The sequence below is a fragment of the Poecile atricapillus genome, chromosome 3 (genome assembly GCF_030490865.1).
Source record: "Poecile atricapillus isolate bPoeAtr1 chromosome 3, bPoeAtr1.hap1, whole genome shotgun sequence".
NCBI lineage: Eukaryota > Metazoa > Chordata > Aves > Passeriformes > Paridae > Poecile > Poecile atricapillus.
The window spans coordinates 54,535,447-54,561,406 of NC_081251.1; the positions used below are offsets into that span (position 1 = coordinate 54,535,447).

At 39.0% G+C, this 25,960-nt stretch overlaps 1 protein-coding gene across 6 annotated transcripts in view; it reads left to right on the forward strand.

Moving 5' to 3' along the window:
• Positions 1 to 25,960, forward strand: part of LAMA2 (laminin subunit alpha 2) — a 341,474-nt gene that overhangs the window by 158,251 nt on the left and 157,263 nt on the right. The gene's annotated exons all lie outside the window — the stretch shown is intronic.

Genomic DNA, 25,960 nt, shown 5'->3' on the forward strand with positions numbered 1-25,960 from the left:
TTTCTCAGTTACAAATGAAACTGTATAAGATACAGCCTCCTATGTGTAACATAAGGTAGCTACAGTCAATATAATTTGTAAATAATGGTTTACGCATGACAGAAATGTTTATATGTAAGTAATTAAAATGCTTGCATGTGTCAGGGTATAAAACATCAGCTTTACAAACTATAATCTTTAAGTCAAAACACATAATTTGTATACATTGTTAGAAACAGCTCATGATTGCAAAGGTCACTGCTCTGTGCAGTCATGCCTGGATATTGTTCCAGTGGAAAATATAATTACTATTAATAAATATTTATGTATTTTAGCTCTCTCCATAAGATGAAGCAACTGGAAACTTCTCAGCAGCACATGACCAGTCAGTTGTTTGTAGATCCTCAGCAGACCAAAGGGGTGTTTATTAAATAATTGCCCTAGCTCTACTGCTATCAGCAGGGTGTTGTAAATGTTCTGCGGTAACTTTTAATAATCTAGGTCAAGTATTAATTACTGAATTCCCAGTCTCTCTAGTTTAGACTGTTTCCCGTCCTTGCACCCTGAGTATTAAAAAAAATCAGTTCAATAATTCACTGACTTTTGTACAATTTTGCACTAACTTGACGCTGGTACATCAATTAAAAAAATCTGATGAAAGCATTTGTGTAATAGACAAAAGCAATATAGAGAGTCAGCATATCCAAATAAGGAGATAACTCAGTGAGTTGATAAGTAGTTTTAATTGAATGGAAACATATGAGAAGAACCCTGAGTAAAAACAAGGTCATCCTGTGCCTAGATAGATTTCCAGGAAAACAGTTATTTAACTTCTGTGGGATTTAATTTCAATTAAATCTACTGAAAGCTGCATAAATATTTGTGCCACCCAGGAGAGTGTGATTGTGATAGCAGTTCATGTCCTGATGCATAGTCAATGCTTTCATACCCTCCTTTGAACTTTACCATAAACTCAGTAGTGTCCTGGGGGCCTGCTCTTACCAAAAAGAAACTCCAGTTTTCTTAGCAAACAGCAAATGATAAGGCACTGGGGGGACACCTAGTCCAGAAAAGCTATGGGATATCACTAGGATTTATGGTAAATAGCCAACTAAGAGTCAGTTGTAGACCCACTTAAATTATCTGGTTCAAATATTTATTCTGCACCTTGATGATCTCACAGTTGCTTCTTCCCTACTGTGGCTAGATTTTTAATCTGAAAAAGGGTAGTCATAATTAGCACTGCAAATAATTCATGTGCATTCATTTTAAGGGTTAGGAGATATAACATGAATGAAGAGCAGGGATTCTGGCAATATGGAAATCATTCTCAAGTGTGTCTCGGTGGATAATCCATCTTTCATAGGGTCATTAAAAAGTCTGGGAGAAAGGTTGTGGGAATTTATTGGGATCAACTCATGATAAAAACTTTTTTTGGTCTAGCTAAAATGGAAAACTGAAGGATTTCATTACAGATCAGAGGTTTCATTTGACCTGGAGCAGATATTTTGGCTGGCAGGTATTTATTAAAATAAAGAGAATTAACAGCACATCTGTGGAATACTAGTAAATTCTGTTTTGTCAGTTTATCCTCTGAAATACTTTTTGGATTAAACTGTCAGGCAAACTTCCTCAGATTTTCTGAATAGTTCCATAACAAACAAAAAGCATTTTAAAAGTGAAATTGCTTCATTATTAAACGGTAAGAAGAGTCCTCAGCTCAACTGCTATTCCAAGTAGTTTTGTCGTATCAATGTGCCATTCTTTATGTGTTACTTTTTCTTCCTTCTTTTGAGGAATAATGGACACCATAGGGATTTTTTTTTAAAGCCTCTTCTACTTGTCTAGTTATGTTGGTGTCTTTTTCCTCTTTTCTTCTGCATTTTCTCAAATTGAAGTTAGAAGCTCTTTGCTATTGCAGAGGATGCTAAACTCTTCAAGGTCAAAATGGTAAAATTGAACATTCTCTAGGTCTATATACTCGCAGTGGGACTCCTTTCAATACAAGGGTAAGCCAATTTAAATATATAGTTATCAATAAAATTAAGAAATTTCATCTAAAGTGTTGGTTGGATTTAGGGATTGGACAAGATTATCTCCATCAGTTCCTCCCAAGCTCAACCGTTTTGTGATTCTGTTTAGTTACAAACCCGCAAGCATTTAAGTACTAGTGCTTACTTTAAAATTAAAACTATAGAAATTAAATTTCTTTGCAACTTATCACAGAGATACGGTTGACTATTCGGAAATCACTGTGTTGTAAACTATTGGGTTATGCTATGTTTTTCAATCTCAGACATTCCTATTACTCTCCTGCGAAATACAGTGCTGTGACCTTTCCCAGAGATTAAGGATCATACTAGGGATCTTAAATGCCAGTAATGTTCACAGTAGTTAAATGGGAGTAGATAGATCCACAGGGATCTAAGAGAGTCTGCAGAGAAAAATTATGTGCCATATCTGGCATATGGACTTAATGGAAGTCTAGTTTTTCTTTTAAGACTTGTGGCTGTGTGGCTGGCACACTTCAAGTTAGGAGTTCCTTTAGTTGCAGAACCATTCATTTACTGTTTATTTAAATCAATTCAACCAGTATCTAAATAAACTGAGCTTAATGTAGCTTGTTAGATGTAAAGCAACAGGTAAACTATTTTAAAAATTTGAATTACCTGCTGGTTAAAGTATTTGTAAAGCTTTTTGTGATATAGTATATTTTGACCTTTTCTGGTTATATTTTTTGTGGTACACCTGTGAAGTGCTAGGCAACTTTAGACACCATAGCTTCAATTCAGATTACTGAAATCCAGCTCCCTGCACTGACTTCACTGAGACCATAGATATCTTGGGGTTTAAATTGATTGTATTCCTTGCCTTCAGGTCTTCATAAAAACACTATATGTTTTCCACAAACTGCAACTAAAAATATCACTGAGACATTTTCTTCTGTTTCTGGCAGGCATATCTTGATCTTTGCACATTTCACCTAATAATCTCAAATCAAATGTTCCAGAATGAAAATGAGGTGGTATGGTGGGTTAACTGTGGTTAAGGGCCAGAGTCCCAACAAAATGCTCTCTCTCTCTCCCTCTTCTCAGCCGAACAGGGAGAGAAAATAGGATAAGAAAGCTCATGCATAGAGGTTAAGACAGGGAGATTGCTTACCCATTACTGGCACTGGCAAAACAGACTAATCTTGGGGAAAATTAATTTTATTTATTAATTAATTAATTAATTATGGCAATTAATATATTGAGAAATAAAGAAAAAAAATTAAAATACTTTTTCTTCATCCTTTCCTAGGCTCAATTTTAGTCTTTTTCTTGTGATTTCTCTATCACTACCTGAGTGCATGAGGGAATGTCAGAGGGTGTGGTCAGTATGTAACAGTTCCTCTCTGCCACTATTCTCTCACACTTTTTCCTGCTCTGGCATAACCTTCAGGAAAAATTCTCTCTAGTTTGGGCTCTCCATGGGCTGCAGTTTCTGCCAGGAGAACATGTTCAGCATTGGTTTTTCATGGGCTGTAAGGATATTTGCTGTGTCATGAAGCACCTCATCCTTTTCTGACCTAGGTGCTCCCTCCTCCTCTGTTCATTCCATATTTTTTCCCCCTTTCTTGCATATGTTTCCACAGAAGCATCACCTGCTTGGTTGATGGGCTGTGGTGGGTCCACTGTAGAGCCAGCTGGACCATGCTGTGCCTTGCTCATGGAGCCCCAACCACTTTCCAGAGGGGTCATTCCTGCAATGCACCTGCTACCAAAATCTCACCACTTTTACCCAAAATCCTAAAATGCACTGTATTATAGAAAACATTGAAGAATAAAACATAAAGTCAATAGGTAGGTGGAAAATCACTAGGACAATTTTTCATGTGCATAAGGATTGAATTTGGCCTTTAGAATATGACCTTCTCAAAAAGATGCAGCTGATGTATTATGCCCACCATGCATAGCAGTGAAATGATTTCTTATGACCATATTTTGTTAAATTCTTAGTTAAAAATATGTAATAGATTTTGCATCTAGAGTGTTAATGGTTTTGTGTGTTGCTTTTGATTCCATGACTTCTTCCCAAGTACCTGGCATGGATTATTTGGATGTGAAAAGTGCTATGGGATATCACTGTCATCAGCTTAAAAATAAGTATTTTGATGGTTTTTGGTACAATAATACAAAACTAACTGATATTACATTTGATGCCATTTTTTTAAAGTATATTTAAAGGAAACTATTAACAGGAAATAATTTGAGATTTCAGATTTCAGAAGGATCTGAAAAGAGTGACTGCCTGAGGCTTATTCAGGCTGCAGTCCTTATAAACTAAAAGTTTCATGGGGACCACTTACTGATGTCTTGAATGCTAAAGGAATCTGTGGATCTTAAATTTTTATTACAAATTAATGCAAGATTTTCAAAAACCTTTCACCATTTACAATTTCAGTAGTTCTTGGAAGATGTACTAAGACCAACCCTGCTGTCTTAGTTTAGGGCAAATTAGGGAGGAAAACTCTGAATGGGGATTTCCCCAGGGAAATGCCCCTCCCCACCAACCGGTCCGGGAAAGGGAAAAAATTTCTTTGGAGAGAAGTGGAAAAAGCTGTTTATTTAACAGAAAATTGAATAATATTAAATAATAAAACCTCTTGCTGTTCGATGGGATGGCAAATCTAGGAAGAAAAGTCCTTGTTATGTGGTGTAGCTCGGCTCGCTCAGTTTCTTATCAGTCCCTCCAGCGCTGGAAAGTGCCGAGGCCCAGGCCCCGGTGGGCCACAGGCGTGAGCTTCCGGGGTTTGGCTGGGTGTTCAGTCCAGAGCAGGCTTGCACAGATCCAAGAAAAAGGAAAAAAACAAAGGTCCGGGGAATTCCTCTGCCTCAGCTAGCTAAAACTAACTAAAAGCCAGGGAGAAGCTCTGTCCCGCTGTCTGTCTGTGCTGCAGACAACACAGTCCAGGAGCGAGATGTGTGGGAGTTATATTTTCTTTAACACAAACTGCGGCTTCTTTTTCCCCCTCTTTTGCTCTCAGAGCCAGTCTTAAAGGTACAGAACTTAATATATAACATAAACCAGACGATTTGGGATACCAGTATCATAAAGTCACCCCAGGACATTCCACCCCTTATCCCCATATCGTCAACTTATTATCAAAATTAATATATATATTTTTTAACTCTACAACACATACATTATACAGACAAGGGAATTAATTCACGATCTTCACTCAACCATCAGATCTCCCTGAGGTACACATTGTGTTGTTCCATCTTTCCGCATTATCCACTATGTGCAACCCGGTCCCTGAGCAAAAACAACCCCACGAATGGGTTTGTTTGCACTCGAAGTAGAATTGATCCAAACTGTCTTTCCTAACAAACCTCTGAGATGTACCGCTGGGACTTTGTCTCCGTCTACTATATACAGGGCCTCGGATTGGGCTGGGCCTGCTCGGTTGGTGGAACCTCGGGTGTTAACTATCCAGGTGGCCTTTGCTAGATGCTGCTCCCAATTTTTGAAAGATCCCCCACCCAATGCTTTCAAGGTAGTCTTTAACAGTCCATTGTACCTCTCCACTTTCCCTGCAGCAGGTGCATGGTAGGGGATATGGTGCACCCACTCAATGCCATGTTCCCTAGCCCAGCTGTTTATAAGGTTATTCTTGAAATGAGTCCCATTGTCTGACTCAATCCTCTCAGGGGTGCCATGCCTCCAAAGGACCTGCTTCTCAAGTCCCAGGATGGTGTTCCGGGCTGTAGCATGAGGCACAGGGTAGGTTTCCAACCATCCAGTGGTGGCTTCTACCATCGTGAGCACGTAGCGCTTGCCTTGGCGGGTTTGGGGCAGTGTGATGTAGTCAATTTGCCAGGCCTCCCCATACTTGTATCTGGACCACCGCTCACCGTACCAGAGGGGCTTCAACCGCTTGGCCTGCTTGATCATGGCACATGTCTCACAGTCATGGATAACTTGGGAAATACTGTCCATGGTTAGATCCACCCCTCGGTCTCGTGCCCACTTATAGGTGGCATCTCTACCCTGATGACCTGAGGCATCATGGGCCCATCGAGCTAGGAACAACTCTCCCTTGTGTTGCCAATCTAAGTCTATCTTTGACACCTCTATCTTTGCAGCCTGATCCACCTGCTCATTGTTTTGGTGCTCTTCATTAGCCCTACTCTTGGGGACATGGGCATCTACATGACGGACCCTCACACAGTTTCTCTACCCTGGTGGCAATGTCTTTCCACTCATCAGCAGCCCAGATTGGCTTTCCTCTGCGTTGTCAGTTGGCTCTTTTCCACCTTTCCAGCCATCCCCACAGAGCATTGGCTACCATCCATGAATCAGTGTAGAGATAGAGTTTTGGCCACTTCTCTCTTTCAGCAATGTCCAGGGCCAGTTGAACAGCTTTGAGTTCAGCAAGTTGGCTTGATCCACTTTCTCCTTCAGTGGCCTCTGCGACCTGTCGTGTGGGGCTCCATACGGCTGCTTTCCACTTCCGGTTCATCCCTACGATGCGACAGGAACCATCAGTGAACAGAGCGTAGCGTGTTTCTTCTGCTGGAAGTTGGTTATATGGTGGAGCTTCTTCAGCCCGTGTCACTTGTTCCTGCTCCTCTTCATCAGTGAGATCAAAGTTTTCACCTTCAGGCCAGTTTGTAATTATCTCCAAAATCCCAGGGCGATTTGGGTTTCCAATACGGGCGCGCTGCGTGATGAGGGCGATCCACTTGCTCCATGTAGCGTCGGTGGCGTGGTGGGTAGAGGGAACCTTTCCTTTAAACATCCACCCCAGCACTGGCAGTCGGGGTGCCAGGAGGAGTTGTGCTTCTGTGCCAATCACTTCTGAGGCAGCTTGAACTCTTTCATAGGCAGCTAAGATTTCTTTCTCTGTGGGAGTGTAATTGGCTTCGGACCCTCTGTAGCTTCGGCTCCAGAATCCCAGTGGTCGGCCTCGAGTCTCCCCAGGCACTTTCTGCCAAAGGCTCCAGGACAGACCATGGCTCCCGGCTGCAGAGTAGAGCACGTTCTTCACATCTGGTCCTGTCCTGACTGGGCCAAGGGCTACTGCATGAGCGATCTCCTGCTTAATCTGAGCAAAGGCTTGTTGTTGTTCAGGGCCCCACTGGAAAGTGTTCTTTTTGCGGGTGACCAGGTAAAGAGGGCTCACAATCTGACTGTACTCAGGAATGTGCATCTTCCAAAAACCTATGGCACCTAGGAAAGCTTGTGTTTCCTTCTTGTTGGCTGGTGGAGACATTGCTGTGATCTTGTTGATGACATCAGTAGGGATCTGACGCCGTCCATCTTGCCACTTTACCCCCAGAAACTGAATCTCACGAGCTGGTCCCTTAACTTTGCTCTTCTTGATGGCAAAACCGGCTTTCAGGAGAACTTGGATGATTTTCTCTCCTTTCTTAAAGACCTCTTCAGCCGTCTTTCCCCAAACAATGATGTCATCAATGTACTGCAGATGTTCTGGAGCCTCACTTTTTTCCAGTGCAGCCTGGATCAGTCCATGGCAGATGGTGGGGCTGTGCTTCCACCCCTGGGGCAGTCGGTTCTAGGTGTACTGCACTCCCCTCCACGTGAAAGCAAACTGAGGCCTACATTCTGCTGCCAGGGGAATGGAGAAAAATGCATTGGCAATGTCAATAGTGGCATACCACTTTGCTGCCTTGGACTCCAGCTCGTACTGGAGCTCCAGCATGTCCGGCACGGCAGCGCTCAGCGGTGGAGTCACTTCATTCAATGCACGATAGTCCACAGTCAATCTCCATTCTCCTTCAGATTTACGCACAGGCCAGATGGGGCTGTTGAAGGGTGAGTGGGTTTTGCTGACCACCCCTTGGCTCTCCAGCTCTCGGATCATCTTGTGGATGGGGATCACAGCATCTCGAGTTGTTCTATACTGCCGGCGGTGCACCGTCGAGGTGGCAATTGGTACTCGCTGTTCTTCCGCTTTCAGGAGTCCTACTGCAGATGGGTTCTCTGACAGTCCAGGCAAGGTGTTCAGTTGCTGGACACCCTCTGTCTCTACAGCTGCTATCCCAAATGCCCACCTAAGCCCCTTTGGGTCCTTAAAATACCCACTTCGGAGGTAGTCTATGCCCAAAATGCACGGGGCCTCTGGGCCAGTCACAATGGGGTGTTTCTTCCACTCATTTCCAGTCAGGCTCACATCAGCTTCCACTAAAGTAAAGTCCTGTGATCCCCCTGTCACACCAGCAATAGAAACAGATTCTGCCCCTACATATTTTGATGGGATTAGGGTGCACTGGGCACCAGTGTCAACCAAGGCCTCATATTTTCGTGGTTCAGATGTGCCAGGCCAACGAATCCACACAGTCCAAAAGACACGGTTTTCCCTAGCCTCTACCTGGCTAGAGGCAGGGCCCCTCTAAGCCTGGTTATCCTTCTTTCCTTGGGTATATATCTTGGAGGTTCCTTCAAGAGAATCAGACATGTCATCATCATACTTGTCAGTTTGACTACAGGCTACTGGAGCGGCTTTCTTTTTGGTGGAGTATCCCCCCTGAGTCTTGCTGTCTTCTAATTCACGCACCCGTTGTGCCAGAGCACCAGTAGATTTTCCATCCCATCTTTTCATGTTTTCTCCACAGTCACGTAGGAAAAACCACAGCTCAGCTCGTAGCTTTTTCTCTCTATCTGGGGAATTTCTGCGTTGAGTCCCGGGGCTCTTGGACTGTACTGCCGAGACTGGAAGAAGATCTTCCTTGAGTTTCTTGAAATTCTCTTCCATTTTGTCTTGGAAGTTTTGCATATCTGTTCTCACAGCTGCAATTGTTGCCTGCATGGGGCCATGCACGGTATCTGCATATGTTCGAAGTTTCTTCGCCATATCCAGCACAGTCTCCTCTCGGTCATCCCGCTTCATTGTTGCTAAAGCAGAAGCGTATTCTTGTGGCCTAAGTCGAACAAGTTTTCGCCACATCACAGATGTACATGGCACCAAATCTGGATTTCTAGTACCTAAGTCACCCACGAAGACAATCTCTACTATTGCCATTTCTCTCAAGCGCTGAATCCCTTGTTCTATGGTTTTCCAACGAGTTTGCTGTATATAGAGATCATCTGCACACAGATAGCTTTGTACCACACTTCTTAGGACCCGTTCCCAGAGACTGTAAGGGTCAGCCCCCCTCATCACTTCTTGATCGATAACCGGATCATGTGACAGGGATCCCGGATGCCTCGCTTCAGTGCCATCTAGAACTGTAGCCTCACCTGCAGCATCCCACAGACGGACTAACCAACTAATTATAGATTCATCAGGTCGTCGAGTGTAATCTTTTCTCAGGCCACGAAGGTCCTTCAGGGAGAAAGGTTCACCAGTGCCTTCTGATTTTTGATCAGTTGCTGGTCTTGAGGGTCCTTCCCCCGCATCGCCATTATCATCATCTACTGGCCGATCGGTTTTGGTTTTGAATTTCATACCTCTCGTGGTAGGAGCAACAGACACTGGCTTAGGTTCACTGTCTGGTTTGGCTGCTGGCTTAGGCTCACTGTCTGGTTTGGCTGCTGGCTTAGGCTCACTGTCTGGTTTGGCTGCTGGCTTAGGCTCACTGTCTGGTTTGGCTGCTGACTTGGCTGCAGCCTGAGTGACTGGGGTAGCTGCTGATTTATCTGCCTGCCCTACAGTATCTAGCAGCGTGCGATAAGCATACACTAGGGCCCAGCTTATTGCAATGAAATTTTTCTTCTTAGAATCATCACAGCAATTCTCTTCCAGATATTTCCCTACTTCATCTGGGTTCTGAATTTGTTCACGTGAAAATTCCCAGGCTGGGGAATCAGAAAATTCCTCCAGAGTTCGGCCAATTCTCTCCCATTCTCTACTCCACTCAGGATTTTTCACACCTGAGCCTACTTCTGGGACAGGGGTTTCATTGGCTCCTCTGGATATCTCAGCCCTCACTCTAGAGAAGTTACAGGCCGTATAGAGGAAGCTTAACAGCTGAACTACCAGGAAAGTGGTATCCTTAACACTCAGGGGAAACTGGATATTCTCAAAGAGGGACATAACAGATTCAAAGGAGAAAAAGGAAAGAAAAGGCTGAAAAGCCTCATCCCCTGCTCTTCCTCTAACAAACTGGGTACAATTATCAATAAACTCCCAAAATGTGCTACTGGGACTGGGAGGCAGGGTTGGGCGAAGAAACCATAAGCCAAACATACCTGACAGAAACTTCAGTAGTTCTATAAACTTCCTACAAATAATTATCACCAAGCCCAGCACAATAACCATTCTAATCCATGCCCCTCTATTGTGAAAGAGGGAAAAGACAAGTATTAAAACCTCAAAAAATTCTAGGGACCAGATTGACATGAAGGCTTCCACCCCGAGAGATATTATGTATCCAAACAACATGGCTACTGACTGCTTTATCTTAACACAGAATAAATACAACCAAAAATACAACCAACAATTAGTACAGGTTTTTCCACTTTCTCTCGCCCCGCACTGGGCGCCAAAAGCTGTATCTGTCTTAGTTTAGGGCAAATTAGGGAGGAAAACTCTGAATGGGGATTTCCCCAGGGAAATGCCCCTCCCCACCAACCGGTCCGGGAAAGGGAAAAAATTTCTTTGGAGAGAAGTGGAAAAAGCTGTTTATTTAACAGAAAATTGAATAATATTAAATAATAAAACCTCTTGCTGTTCGATGGGATGGCAAATCTAGGAAGAAAAGTCCTTGTTATGTGGTGTAGCTCGGCTCGCTCAGTTTCTTATCAGTCCCTCCAGCGCTGGAAAGTGCCGAGGCCCAGGCCCCGGTGGGCCACAGGCGTGAGCTCCCGGGGTTTGGCTGGGTGTTCAGTCCAGAGCAGGCTTGCACAGATCCAAGAAAAAGGAAAAAAACAAAGGTCCAGGGAACTCCTCTGCCTCAGCTAGCTAAAACTAACTAAAAGCCAGGGAGAAGCTCTGTCCCGCTGTCTGTCTGTGCTGCAGACAACACAGTCCAGGAGCGAGATGTGTGGGAGTGATGTTTTCTTTAACACAAACTGCGGCTTCTTTTTCCCTCTCTCTTGCTCTCAGAGCCAGTCTTAAAGGTACAGAACTTAATATATAACATAAACCAGACGATTGGGGATACCAGTATCATAAAGTCACCCCAGGACACCTGCTCACATCTGTATATTTCAAAATACAACTTCTACATATTGCAAACAACAGGCCCTGATGTGTCTTTCTGAGCACTATTATTTGTACAGAAGGCTTGTGCACCTGAAGTTACACTTCACTGTGAAAAAGCATTTGAAAAAAAACCAAATAACTTAAGCTAAAATATTTTAGAATCATGCTGAGAACGCACTGGAGTTCCATGCACATTGCACAGGACTGTGAAATTTTTCAATCTTTCTAAATATGCATAATTTTTTTTTTCCTATTAATGATTTGTTTAATGGTGTACACCAGGAGCTTTATGTACAAAATATATTGCCAGGTCAGGAAGGTGAGACAGACATGAGATAGGCTGATGTGTGAATACACATGTTGTGTGTTACATATGCCACATAAGGGCTGCATGCTTTTTTAAAGTTTGTTTCCCAAGGACAGCACACTTATATTTTAAAAATGAAACCTGATGACCTGTATGGATTTGGGCAGGCTTAATATGTAGCAATATGTTCCCAAGCTGTTTCACACTCCATTCTTTCTTTTACCTAATATAAGAAGTTTCAATGTTTTGGTGTGAGTCTTAGCTACCTGCTTTCTGCTTGACATTCAGAAACGGATTAATAAAAGATACTGACTATGAAATTCTTAGTAGACTCAAGTGGATACAGCAGTGCATTCGCTGTGAAAAGTAGTGAAAAGAGACTTGTTTCAAGTGTTAAGTAATGGTAATTCTTGCTCAATGACCTTGGACATTCATTCACTCCCCAGAGATTGTTGGGACTATCTTTAGCTCTTCAGAAGTGAGATATCAACACCTTACTTGGCACTTGGTGCAGCAGGAAAAGAGATTCCCTGTTAGCAGAAATTTTCAGAAATCAATTAAGTTCATGGAGCTACAGCAGCTTCTATCAGCAGGAGATCAGTTCTGAAACAGCTATGAGAAAGTGAGAGCAGCTGCAGTTAGTCTGAGAAAAGGTCTGTGCGTCTCCAGCTGTGGCCAATACCACATGCATATGGATTCATGTAAGAATGCAGGCACGCATCAATGCTGTCCTGCCCACCAACCCAGTATACTGCAATTTGCACTCATTTCCTGAGCTAGAGAATGTCTCTGTTACAGTCCAGGCAAAAGAATGAAATGTTGAACAGATTAGAAAATAGACAGTTTTATATAAAAGGTGATTTACTTATATAATTAATTGGTAGTTAATGCTAGAGATTATGAAACAGTAACAAATGGGCCAGTACAGCTAGAGTGAGCATGGGAAGAGACAGATGAAGAAACAGAATTCATACATTCATGAAGGACATGATAGCAGTGGAGGACTGAAAGATAGTGTTGGATCTAATCTCTGGCCGTTCCAAATTTCAAACAATTGTAGATCTCAGAAATTTTGCAATGGTGGAGAGGCTAATTTTTCACATGGCCAAGTGCAATAGGGTTTTAAATACACTGCTGAGTCAAATCAATGACTTGCAACCTGTAGAGAGATGCTATGGCAAAAATCACCACTGCCTGATTTTGTGTGATTAACTTGATAGATGAGCATTATTTAAATACAGATTAGCATTTTTAGAGTTTATGATGTGTTCTTGCTGTGTCTGTAAACTTGTATAACTTTGTGTAGGTCAAAGTCTTCATTTAAGATACATTTTAAACAGCACTAAGTTAAGGTCCACATTTTTAATAACTTTTTTTCTCCTAATGCTAATGTAAAGTGATAGCTTTTTTATTCATAAGTTATCTTAGAGCTATAAAGTTAATAGTTGCTTTGTACTACACCATTTGCATTAAATCTGAGGCAGCATGAAACCCTGCTAAATATTAAAGAGTTTGAGATGGAAGCAGAAAATTTACATTGTTAGTCAACACTTGGTTTATTAGGACCTAGCAGCCTGGCTTACATTAGAAATGGGGAGAAAATATATGTTCCCAACAGAAACAGGGAAGGAAGGAACATATTCAATTAAAGGAAATTTATGTAGGTATATAAATCACATTAATCACACTCAGAAGACCTTGCATTTATCTATTATATATGAACTTCTTGCAAGGGTTTATTATTTTGGAGTTTTATAGCTTTTTGTTACACCAAGAATTCAAAAGACATTCAAGGGAAGTTAAAATTTGGTATCCTGGATAAAATACAAAATTAGGTTAAGGTTTTCCAAAGTCTTTGTTGAAATTCAGAATTACTTTTGAAAAGCCATTGAAACCAAGTGAATAATAATGAATAATAAAAAAATCCTAGATTCTATTAGATTCAAGATTCATATACTGCTACTAATGTTTAAAGATCTTAGAGCACATGATGAAATTCTGAGATTTTACTGTTTAGGGTTTTAAAATTACAATTATTTTTCAAACAATTACTTGCAATACCAAAACTCAGCATGATTTTCTCATTCTTCTCCTGGGCTTTGATGCACAAAGATAATGTCACTCTCCATTTTTCGAGGATAAAAGTGAGGAAACATGAAAAAATCAGTTGCTAGAAACTGAACTTACGTTGAGAGAGATAACCAACTTAAACTGAGTTTTATTAATTTCTGTAAATAAAATTTCATTATTTGAGTATTATAGCTGTTTCACTTTATGTATGTTTATCCTGACATTAGAGTAGGGAGTGTTTTCTTATTTAGAAAATTGACATATGAGAATTTTAACTGCGATCAAGTGGGATATTTCCGGAGAGATTCTGAAGCACCTGGAATGAGGATTTGTGTATCTTCTCCATTTAGGCTATCTCAAACACAGTGTGTTTGCTGTAATATGCATAAAAACACATACATTTACCTGCACACCCATAAACACAAACTCCTTCTTCTCTCAAGGTGAAACTGGTGGTCTTCCAAATCTTGTTCACTGTTCTACATCTGAACTTTTCTCTCTACAAAAGACACTGTTGCAATTCCAACTTTTTAAAAGCTTTTCGGCCCTCATAAAAGGATATTGATGTGTCCAGGGCTATATTGTCAATCCAAGCAAAAGAGAGTAAGACTTCCTTTCTTTTGAGAATAAGAAAACATGGAGAACTGTGTTTATTTGAAGACAAATGGATATAAATGAAATTATAAGGACTAAGACAGATGTTTTAAGATATCTAAAAGCCAGCAGCTCTGTGAAGGGAAGGTATGGTGCTGGGTTGATGGTTGGACTCGATCTTTTAGGCTGAGTCAAGAAAAAGACTGCAGTCCAAGTTTTGGTTTTCAGTTAGTGATCTGTTGAAACGTCAGTGTCCCCTTCCTTTAACTTGGTTGCTCTTCGATGATCGCTGTGTGGTTTTTTTTTTCCTTGTAACTATGCCAATGGCCTCCTCTGCATCCTTATGATTTTTCAGTCCTGAAAATTAGAGCTAAATTTGATTCAGGGAATTGCATGAAAGGTACTGGATCTATCCTTTCTTCTTTCATAATCAGAAAGAGTCAAGTTTGAAATAAATCTTTTTAAGAAAGGGAACTGCCAATCATCAAAGGTAAACCTGTTAAAGCAACCAGATATAATGTACACAGTGCCCATATACTATAAGATAAGGAATTTCTTTTTAAGAAGTCTCCATTAAATTGAAAAGTGTCAGTAATTGAAGGGAAAGCAAGAAAAGAAGAATCTTTTAGCTAATAAGGTCAAGTGTATCTTCTGGAAAGATGCAAAATATACAGTTAGATGAGTTATGTGACTAACATGGTCATGAAGAAGATAATTTTTCAGCATAAATAAGGGGTTTTTTTCACATTATTTTATTACTACGTGTGAACGCTTACTCTGTGTTCATCGTGTGCATTCATTATGACTGCTTTGGCTATCATTTTTTAACTTGACTTAATATATTTATTCCCCAAGCTTGTGGGTGTTGTATTACTTTTTGGGTGCCTCTTATTTTTCAGAACATTAAAATGAAGTGTGTATAGGACAATACTCTCACATGGTTTTCATGCTCAATTTGTTGTGCACTATATTTTATAGCCAAAGATAAAGGAATTTCTGGCATCTCAAAAAGTGAATTTGTGAAGGGAATAGGGGGCTTTCTTTGAAATATGTGACTTTCACCTATATCCACATAGCACTTTCTGTAAAAAAAAAAATTGCAAAATATCTACATGATTAAGTGTCTGAAGTCAACAAGCCTGAGAACATTTAATCTCAGTAGAATTTTCCCTACCTGTGTGACTTCAAATTCATGTTATATTAATCACACTCTCTATGTTAACATACTTCACGGAACTGCAATGTTTTTTGATGATGAATCCTTCAAATGGGACTCTGTATGACCGTCATAGAGCTTATGCCAGTGTAAGATTGATGTTGATTCTTTCAGCACATGTAACCCTTGGGCAGTAGACTTGCCCTCTTTTTTTGACAGTTACTAATTCATCCAAAGCAAATTTTCTCCATCATTCTGCCTTTAAAGCAGAGGCAACTCATGAATGTAAGGGTCCTTTTTTCATTTTCTTCTCATAAAAGGCATAGTATATAAATTAATAATTGGTAGAAAAGATACTGCTTCAAGCCTGTAAACAGAAGGCACTGTACTTGTGGGAACAAGAAACTTATATAGTCTGCTGTAGAATAATGTAATTTTTCTGATCAGGATAATATATAGAGGATAGTTTTTTTTAATATTTTTCATTTAAGGGGAAAAAACAATAAAGGCATGTTAAAAATAGCACATATGATTGCAGCAACCACAAAGTTCATACACCTGCATTATCCTTGCAATGGCTAAAGAATTTTTGTGTCACCACCCATTAAGGCAAATTGAAGTTGAAAGAGTAAATTCCCATATGGAGGACTTATAAAGCTATGCCATTTCTGCTTTCTCAGTCTTGGGCATCAGTTCACGTCTTCAGTCTTTCCTTTGCTCTCCAATCTCATTAGCTTGATTGCTCGTCCTTCCTTCAGCCTTCTAAGAAGAAATGTAAGGGTTTTTTTCACAGAAACTCATATCTAAGAAAGATAAAGACTTTGAACTTGAAGAAAAAAAAATTGCCTGAAAAGATTTTCAGAAAGAACCTTTTTTTTAAGATTATTTGAAACAAGCTGGGTTTTTTCTTACCCTTTAAAACAGCAGGACAATTTTGTAGTTTTCAGAGATGAGCTCATATCAAGTTTCATTTTCACAGTGTGCATATGTTACATTGTGTGTGCGTGTGCCTGCACACGAGTAGTGTTCCTATATATGAGCACATTGCCTCAAGTAATAATCATCTGTGGATTACCATGATGGTGATAACAAGCACAGAATTGCTTTCATGGGTACAATAAAGAATGGCATAATAGATTTTTATCTGCAATATTTTTTTTTAAAAAAAACCTGTCTTAAAGCATATTTGTTAATTAAGTGCTGTCTGTACTGTTCGGAAATATCTTTGTTCCTTGAGTAAAACAGTATTGAAATTCAGGGTTTGTGTGATACATACATGCATTTAGTCACTGCTAACTAGCGTTCATTTCAATTAACATCAAACGCAAATTTCTTTCTCTAAAAGAAAACATAGGTATTTTTCAAAACTATGTTACTTCATTATGAGTAAGGTTAGCAGCAGAAAGGTGCAAAAGTAGCAAGCCAGGAAAGTGGCCATGAATTCAATCATGAGAAAGCATTGGCTCCAGAGGCAAAGTAATTCAAAATATGTTTTTTACTGACTGAAAATAGACAAAAATCACAGGATTCTGATTCACTGTTTTGTTTTCCCCTTTATCTGAAAGATGAAAGCAAGATGCAAGGAGTTGTTGGGGTTCTTTTCTATGATTAGTGTTGGTGAATTGTATTACACAGAGACAAGCTTATACACATCTATATCTTTTTTTAATACTCAAATATTTATTCCTACTGCTTTTGTTTTGATGTGTGATCCTTAGAGGTCTCCATGACACGCAGAAAATACTAAATGAGAGTATGTTATTGTTGCACTTATTATATCAAATCAAGGCACCTCTGAAAAGCAGATATTTGGCTTTGCAGAGCCTTGCATTTTTCTTAGAAAAGAAAGAATTTTTTCAAAATATTGATTTCTTTGCATTTTATTTCATTCAAAATCTCCCACTTAGAAACACTGGCAGTTATTAAAAGCAGTATATCCTTCCTGTCAGAATAATTTTGCCCAACAGATACTCCAGTTACAAAACTCCTTCATGCTTGAAACATTATGATATATTTCAGTTTCCTAAAGGATCCCAAAGTGCTTCTTATGTCATACTTTGCTTTGAATTACTAGCGCAGCCATCACTGTGGTGCAGTATTGTCAATAGTAATATTGCAAATCATTTAAGTAGAAGGAGATAGGAAAGTAACCTTTGGCTGGCTATAAGTGAAAGCGGGTTTTTTTTCCATTTTCTTTCATGACAAACTTTAGATATAACATTCCTTGGCTGTTTTGCTTGGTGCTTTACAAACATGGAAACAAAAGAAAGCCTGATATCAAGAATACTTCTAGTCTAACTTGGTGAACTGTACTAGCGGTTGTACCACTTGATGGCACTTTGAGATGTAATTTAGTGGTGAACAAGGTGGGCTGGTTGGACTCAATTATCTTCAAGTTCTTTTTCAACCTTAATGATTCTGTGATTTTAATGAAGACACAGAATTTAACTATTTATTTCTGCTACATGCACTGTTTTTTCAGTAGAAAGTAAACACTTGAAGAGGCATCCATGGATTTTCACTTAAAGATCATGCAGTGAGATGTCCTCAGCAATATCACATGCAAAAAATTTGGACCTGAACAGTTGCTCTTGTTTTATAATCCTGCATATTTATGTTTAATAATCCTTGCATGCTGGGATTTTGTTGCCATAGAAATATGAGCTTTTGGTTTTGAAAAATTATGCAGATTTTTTTTCTTGTTTAAATATTCATGAAGGAGTACAGAGAAGGGAGGGGAAGGGTTGGTTCTTGTGTTTTAATGGAACTGGACTTTGACATGAATGTTCTAATTAGTCATTCATTCTACTATTACAGGAAGTCATTTATTGATATTACTACTGTAATTACAATTTGCCCCTTTGGAACCACAGACCATGGAAGTGGGAGACTAACATTTAATCAGTAAAATTAAGAATTACTTTCAATTATGAGATTGTTGACAGCTACAAGACCAGCAGTAAACAGTTTTTATTTGGAAAGTTTTGATGAGGATATGTTACTTAGAAACATGTCTCAGAGTTGATGCTCAAATAGCCAATTTGATTACAATATCACTAGTAGTCTGAAACATCTTCACAGCTGGATAAAATGTGATTCTTGATTCTTGGTGATTCCAAGTGATTCTTGGTTTTTTTACCCTGATTTACACCATTTACCACTCTGGCCTGCTAAATTGGTACTTATAGCAATCAGAGCAGCAGTTCCAGCAGCTGTTGAGTTTGTATTAACTGGTTTGTTCGGTTTTGTTTTTTTCTTTTCCTTCAGTTTAACTGTGTTGAGTCAGGGGAAAATGTCTGCAGCTATGACATACAAGGTTAATTTCTTTAAATATCCTTCTATCATGTGTGCTTGACATACAGGGTCACAGCTTCTGGTATATTTTTGCTAGATTGGTAGACTTCCAAAGATTGAGATTTACCTGCCACCACAGTAATAGACACGGGCAATAATTGTACATTAATTAGGTTATCACATCACTACTGGAAGAATATGCCCCTGTTTTGTATTTTTGAGTCGTAGATCTAGTTACAGCAGTTTGGGGAACAGTGGTTGGGAAGGCACAGTCAAGATCATATGGAAAGCAAAGAAAAAGGAAGTGAGTAACTGTATTAATTTTGTGTGCTTTGGTTGCTTTGATTAAGTAACTGTAACAAAGTAATCATATACTTTAAATTTTGTAACAGTTTATCATTAGAAAGTGGTTGACCAGAGAGTTCTGTTTCTCTTCTGGAGTGAGAGGAAATGACAGCTGGGAATTATGGTAGAGATTTGAGAATTTGTAGACTAAATGTCAACATTCATAAATACGTTTCAGGAGACAGTGTATAATCTTACTGTGCAAATTTTTCAATCAGTCACTGATTACATTAATTTTTTCAGTGCTAAGTTCAGAGCAACTACTCAACATAAGTAGGAGTAGCAGCAGAGGGCTCACAGGAGAGCTGATGTTATTCAGTTCCCATCTTCCTTAGGAACTGAGATTTATTCCATTTTTCATTTTATTGTTCCATGATATAATTGAATGTTTATATATATATTATATATTGTATATATATATATATATTAAACACAATGAGCAGTTGTATTTTATTTTGAAATCCAAATAATACAGTGTAGTTCATCCAAGGAGGAAGAGAACTGGCCTTATGAAATGAAAACTTTAATGCAGTATCTCAGTAATAGACTGCACTGAGTTTATGGATATAATTTTGAAAAATATAAGATGCTTATTATTGATTTCTTAAAAATATTTCCCATTTAAATGCTTCTTAGCAGATATATTGAATTAAAGGAATTGTGTGATATTTCAGTTGGTCTAAATTGTTTGTGACAAACTATTTTAAATATGAAGGCCCTGTAAATAGGCATCAGATTGTCATGTTTAGGATGGCAGACATTATCAGTTAATATTGATAATTATCAATATCAATAATTGATATTATCAATATCAAATTATATTTATAATTATAAATTATAAATAATATATATTATGGTATACCACTATACCATAATTACACCTTGAACTTCTGGAGCAAGAAAAAATAGGCACCAGGATCAAAAAGAAAAAAGGTTTAAGTTGTCTGGTTACACTTGATCTTGAATATCAGTATATTCTAGCAAAAGCAAGAGATACTTTGAAGGGATGATTAAGGAAATACTAGATTTTAATGTTTTCCCCTGTTGATGTTCTTTCTTCCCTCATGTTTCCATTGTGTTTGAATCTGAATATGCGGTATATCTCTGATAGGTACTGGGTATTCTTTCTATGACCAAGGGATCAGATGCTGTGAAAGACTTTTGTTAGTTAAGATTAATAAGTGTTCTGGAAGGGCCTCAGTTGCTCAGGGACAGAGTGTGAAATAGGGAAGAGACATGATCAAGGTACATAAGAAATACAATTTGGCAGAGTTTTCTTTGCCCCTTATGAGTTGTGCTTACTCTTTGGACAGGTGTTATTTGTCTCCTAAGCACAAAACTTTGACTTAGGGGGGAAAAAACTAAACCCACAGATTTGATGATTCTTTCCATTGCTGGGAAAACTTTAAATATTAATATTTATTGTGATTGTGTTTTTCCATTGTCCAATGAAACTACATATTCACAATATTTGGGAATAAAACTCCTTAGAATAGGAATTTGAATAAAACTCAATTCTGCTTTAATGTAGGATCAGCAGAGGAAATACTAAAAGTTAAAGAGCCTGCATCATAATATTCTGGATAAGATTCCAGGAAAGGATGACTTGGAAATCTTGGCTGTTAGAGTGGTCTCTTTGAAGAAATTGAAGATGACAGTGAATGGTTTGGAATTTCCAGTTTTCCCTTTCAATGGTTCAATACTGTAGATAAATTCTCACAGAAAGCAATTGAGCCAACCATTGATAAGCAGTCAGGGTACTTTATTTAAATGTACTCCCTCACTTGGTCTTCTCTGGAGGCAGTATTCTGAAAAACTAAAAATACATAGAATGTAGCATCAAGTTATACAGAAGAATTTTGAGTGTACTCAAGCATGGAAACTAGAATTGTGAACTAGCTGGCATAGAGTTGGCGAACTTTAGATGGCAGAGAGCTTGGGAAAGAGTCCATTCTTTCAGGGGAAAACTTTAACTTCCCTATAAAGAAAACTGAGTTTTTCTTAAAGCTAGCCGGAACTATACTGTCATTCAAATAAAACATGATTATTCTGCTCCCTGCTTTATCTGAAATATTGCTCTAATGCCTCAGAAGAGCTTTTATATCCTATCTAAATTCAATCTGTCTAAGAGAGGAGAGTCTATTTAATCTCTAATTGGATCTGGAGTAGAACTAACACATGCAATCTTTACTGAGAGCTATTACTAAATGAAGAAAGGTTTGACGTCTTCTTGGTGATGGTTCTATTGGAATTCTTTTCTTGTCCCTGCTTTGCCTCACACTGCAACTAGGTCGAAGACTGGATCAGCAAAATCCAATTAAATATCATAAATTTACAGCTGGTACTTTTTCATAAAGAAGATAATAATCCAGATGAGAGCTGAATTACCAGTGCAATATTTCCTTCAACACAAGTAAATTAAGTGAGAAAAACCAGCCCTTGGTCCATTCCCCTCTACACTGAGTGGCCTTCTAGGAGAACATGTGTGCACTTAGCCATCAGTTTAGGTGGTACATTGTTCAGTGGCTCGTCAAACCATATTACAATTACTTAGGTGCTGATGAATTGTGAACTTTGTCACCGCAAATAAACTGGGAAAAATCTTTTGTATTTAAAGCATTTCCTTCACATGGATAGTGCTGATATTCTGTTGGCAGATATCTCTATGTTTGTTGAAATTCTAGTCATAAAATAAATGTGTACCTAGAGAGTTTGTGAAGGTGAAAGAGTCCAAATCTGCTTCAACCTTTCATTTCAGCTCTATTCCATGGAAATTCAAGAAGGCTAAGAGGGAATATTAAACTGTGTATCTTATGATTCCATTACCTTCAAGCATAGTATCGAGTGGTAGATGGTGCCATGGGAATATGGCAGAGCCACTGGAAGACTGGGTAAATATCTGTGTAATTTCTCATAATCATGGCAGCAAGCAAATAACATTTGCAGGTGTATCAAGAATCAAGTGGGGTGTTTGTTTGTTTTGTGGATGTCTTCCAAAATAAGAAAACATTTATTAGAAGTTACTTGGAAATGGAAAAGTTCTGCCCATTCATATTTGTAGCCTTTGCACTTTTTTTCCCATTTTAAAATTTTTCCTGGTAATGTTTGTTTATTTGGCATAATTCTAATTGTATGACCATGTATACAATCATGTAATAGCAAGCAGAATTCATGTTTTTCTAATTCCTTTTACCTTTCTACAGATGTATTATAGCAATATCGGTCTAATAAAAACATTAATTCTTGTCTCTCTAATACAATATGTCAGTGACTGTATTTCTGCCACAGCCACTAACAGTGAAGAGGGAAAAGATAGTTCAACTTCTCGGTATTTGTTGGAGCTTAAGGTGGAGTTTACTGGTGGACTTGGCAGTGTTGGATTAATGGTTGGACTTGAGGATCTTGGAGTTCTTTTCCAACATAAATGAGTCTTATGGTTCTATGATGCCTTTTTATTTCACTGATTTTGAAAATCTGGTATTGTATGAGTATTGGTTTAAATCTAGTTTAATGCAGTAATATAGTTTTGGTTTTGAAGGTGTTGTGTTCTCTTGGATTAGGCCTGACATCCAAGCCTTTATTAGCTAAATCCATTGTTGTATAGATTTTACTACCAAACATCTGAGCAAGGTGTACTTGTTGTATTTCAGTAATACACTTAGTGCATAATTATTTATTCATTTGCAAAACTTAGTCTTCCATGTTGCTTTTTAAATATAAACACAAAGTGGAATGATTTGAAGGTCATCCTTTGGTGGGGTCACCGTGGTGCTAGCCACTTTCACTCTGTGGAGGACTTATTTCAGCTGCCTAGATGTAACCATGTGTAGCCATATCAGCTGCCCCAGTTCATATTTAGGTGCTTTAATCACAAACTGAGTCTCTTCTTAACTGACAGAAGAACATTTTTCTGCTTAATGAGATAAGGGATTGTAATCAGCACCCTGTTTAATGGAGATAGCTCCTAATCTTCTGAAGTTACATTTGGCAGATGTTCAGAAGAAATGAGGCAGCCCCCAGTGCAGTGGACTAAGTGCTAAACCTTTACAGGCAGAGTTACAAGAGGCATTGGAGAGGCAGAGTGTGACTCTTCATGCAGTAACTCAAGAACAAGATGGAATATAAATCTGTGTAAGAAGGAGATATACTCCAGGGACATTAACAGGAGAGATCCTAACAGCTTGCCTTGGGAAAGCATTGGCAGCAGATTCACTAAATGCAGGAAGAGAAAGACTAGTAAAGTTTGATTTCCATATAAAGAAGTGCAATCTTTTCTCATCTCTAGCCTTGCTAATATTTGTAGAAATGTTGTTTGTTTTCAGTGCTGAAAGTATTTGTGGTTTACTGTCACTTATCTTGGCTTAAAGGTAATTTTAGTGGGACAAGCATATAACATCAAAACATGGTTTGCACAGGTAATACTGAGTGCTTCCTCCTACCCCTCATCTCTTTTGCTGTTGGGCATGAGCATTTGTTCACAGGAAAGGAACCATCTTTTCTGCTTCAGTTTTGGTTGACCCTCTGTTAGGGTGCTGTAAAAAAGTCTCATCTGCTCTCTGGTTTTATCCTTAAGAGCAGGTAACATGATAGTACAGCACAGTTAACAGTGAACAATTGCAAAAAGCCCCAAAAACTTATCTGCCAGAAACTTCTTGGATTAGAACTAAGATTGCTGTGATTTCTCTCTCCTATGCTTGTTATTTCCTGGGGAGTCTGCCACTTTTCTTGAATGCATGGATTCTGCCTCCAAAACTGGGAAGAAATATTTGATGCATTAATCTAAAAACAGGTGGGAGAGACAACGGAAATTCTATGGAACTTCCTTGACGTTTTTAGGCAGCTATTCTTATCTCAACAATACATGCCTTTGTCACCAGCAAGCCAAACTTTTATGCCCTCTTCTCTTGGGTGTTGATGGTCTCAGATGACAGTCCTTGACGCAGAACTCTGAATCTTTGGGTGATACAGAGAAAAATGTGAAAGTAGAAGGATCTCATGAGTGCCCAATTTCTGTATTGCAGTCATATTTAAAATTCAGTGAAAAGTACTTTTTGCGCAAGATGCCATGCAGCACATGGATTGACCTCTGAATTCCTTTGCCTGTGAATGAACTTGTCCTTTAAATATGCAGAGGAAGGAAATAACAATTGCAAACAATGACAAAAGGAAGTAGTACATTTTGGTTTATGTAAGTGTGAGGTTTTTTCTAATCTATATTGGTATTATACAGCGTACAAGGTAAATACATATTCTGAACTGTGAGGTATTCTCTACAGTAAGTACCTTTTGGGGACCTTGTCTTCAGTGGGTGATCCTGTTCATGATATGCAAATCTTGCCAGTTGCAGCAGTGAAACTCTGCTGTGGCTAGCAGAGACCTCAAGAGACTTCTTAGTCATATTCCAACTCTTAGGCATCATATTCAGAGTATCTCTGACATGTTGAACTGCTGCTAATTAATGAACTACTTCAATAGCATTTTAAAGTAATGCAATACTGTTTTGACCATCTGTACAATCAGTTTTCTGTATAGTCAGGCTGAATCTTCTTCATGCCTTCCTTGCAGTTGCCACAGGTAAATAAAAATGGCCACTGCATTTTTCCAGACTTCTACATTTTGGTAAATTATTTTCCAATTTCCTCTCACTGTTCTCTGTTTTGGACTAGGCATACCACCCCTTTCCTCTTGTGTTTTCGGTTGGTTATATATTAGGAGTCCCGAATCCATTCTAGGTGCCTTTCCTTTAGGAATTTTTATTTTCCTTTTTTTTTTTCAGCTTTGTGACCTATCAGTTCCCATGTTGGATTTTTATATACTAAGGTAAAGGTTACGTAGCTGGGAAAAAGTAAAACTTGTCTTGGTACATAATTTTTATAGGTTGCCTGAAACTGCCTAATCTTTGTTTTTCCATTATTTTCACTTTCTTAAATCTTTGTCATTAGTCTGAACTTGAAATAGAAATGATAAAATTCTGCAAAAGTTACTCTTCTAAAATGTTTGTCTATAGCTGGAAGCAATTCTGGGTACTTCTTGCAGCATTTCAGTTATCTAAATTTTATACATGCCTCATGCAGTTACAAACCAATACTTAGACTTGACCACAGGCAAAACAAAAGTGCTGTAACAGCTGTATCCAGGGAAAAAAAAGTTTTTTCATGTTGTTATGGTCAAGGCTTTTAAGAAGTTGCATTTGTCCCAGCAGGTTTGGACACTATGTAGTTAATTTTGCGATGCCACTGTTTGCCAGTGACTGAACTAGGAGAACCTGCAGACTCCATCAGGGGTAGAGGGGCCTTACAGAGAGATCTGGATAGATTAGAGAGCTGGGCCATCACCAGAAAAATCTAACAAAAGTGCTGGACAAAATCTAAAAAGTGCTGGATTCTGTCCCTGGGATTGAGTACTCCCACTTATACACACTAACTGTGAGGTAAGAGGCTGGAGACGAGCGACGTGGAAAGAGATCGGGGGTTTGGGTCTATGGCAAGTTGAACAGTGTTGTTCAACAGTTGCCAGCAGTGCCCTGGCAGCCAGGAGGGCCAACCCTGTCCTGGGGGGCATCAGGCACAGCATGGCCAGCTGGGCAAGGGAGGGGATTGTCCTGCTCTGCTCTGAGCTGGGGCAGCCTCATCTCAAGCAGTGTATTTTGGGCACCTCAAGCAGTCAGACTATTGAAGTACGTCAAGAGGACAGTGACCAAGTTAGTATGAGTGTCTTCCAACTTGAGATGTTCTGTGATTCTGTGATCCTATAGTTCTGTGGTCCAGGTTAATTGGAGGGGATTTTCTGGCCTTAACATAACAATTAACTGTACAGCCTCAGATGTGGGGTTTTTATATACCTTTATCACTAATTGTTGATTAGTTATAAATTGATTATAAATAATAATTATTATATAATTAATTATTAAATACTGATTTGTGAATCAATTGATTTCTAGGCCTTAAATGCTGTAACCTTACCCTTTGAATTAGATTCATCATAAAATAATGAAGATTTTGACTTCTACTGCTTTCTGTTACTATGTGCAAAAGCATCCAGTATGATGAACAAGTATATCTTT